Genomic DNA, 1,115 nt, shown 5'->3' on the forward strand with positions numbered 1-1,115 from the left:
ATAAAATAAAATAAAATAAAATAAAATAAAACAAAACAAAATAAATACCTGACTGCAGTCTACAATGATCTACACATCATGCTCAAGTGACACTAACATGGTTTGATCGTTGTTGTAGACACATTTGGCGTGAATGTGGCAGTGCTCGAGGACGGCGTCTGAATTGCAGGGGGTGGCTGTCTGGTCACAAAGCTTCCCTGAAAACCCTTCCCGACAGGATCCTCTTCTACACACCCCCATACCGCCAGGCCTGTTCTCACATACACCATGGACACAGCGGCAATCTACAGGAGCAAACAGAGCGCGAGCAGAAGAGAAGGTCACCGTGACTACTACTGTACCAGTGGGGTCACGGTTTGTACAAAGAGTCCTTTGAAAATATATAAGGTATTTAACTTCACCTTCGTCACAGTTCTCTCCATGTTTGTTGGGGTCTGAGCAGAGGTGGCAGCCTACACCTGTAAACGCTGGTTCACACTTACAGGAGCCATTCCCATTGATGCCATCAAAACACTACGGACAGACAGATGACAACTAAACACCAGAACTTCCAGTCACGACCGTAGTGAGTAGCATACTTACAGTCCCTTTATCATAACATGGGTGCTGGAAACCCCCAATGCACGGTTTACAGTCCGGCCCATAGAAACCACTACAACACTGCGGCGTCTGAAAACAAGATGGCGCACATCTCACAAACGTCCATATTCATACAGATTATTCATTATAAATTAAGTGCATCAGTGCCCGCCCACTTTTTCAGTGGCGGTGGTTCAGAAGCATTTTTGCTATTCATTTTTCCCCAACAGAATTTAAAAAAGGGCTTCATTCAAAAGTTTATAAGCCATGAACCAAGCCAACCAGCTACAAGAAGAATCACTTTACAAACTTTGGGGGCAAAAAAACTGGGCAAAAAGACAAATGTACAAGACAAATGTATTTAATGGCTTTAGTAAAGGAAAGAACTACAATCCCATGAACCACTGCAAATGGCATTATTGAATTAAACAATGGTGAAACCATATTAATTATATCTGTAGAAACAATATATTTTGAGTTTATTGCAAAATATATGTGTTTATTTACAAGCTTTTGTGGTGTAATTTGCTCACTGC

General features: G+C 41.5%; 1 long non-coding RNA gene across 1 annotated transcript; it reads right to left on the reverse strand.

Annotated features, from left to right (window-relative positions):
* Nucleotides 1-101: 101 nt before the first annotated feature.
* LOC107579803 (uncharacterized) lies at nt 102-757 on the reverse strand. Its single transcript, XR_001608534.1, has 3 exons — nt 583-757; nt 402-513; nt 102-284 (listed from the first exon to the last, which is right to left on the reverse strand). It is a non-coding gene; the product is annotated as an uncharacterized lncRNA (long non-coding RNA).
* Between the last annotated feature and the right edge of the window lie 358 nt (nt 758-1,115).

The sequence above is a fragment of the Sinocyclocheilus grahami genome, unplaced genomic scaffold (assembly GCF_001515645.1).
Source record: "Sinocyclocheilus grahami isolate Dianchi unplaced genomic scaffold, SAMN03320097.WGS_v1.1 scaffold20349.1, whole genome shotgun sequence".
Classification (NCBI taxonomy): Eukaryota; Metazoa; Chordata; class Actinopteri; order Cypriniformes; family Cyprinidae; genus Sinocyclocheilus; species Sinocyclocheilus grahami.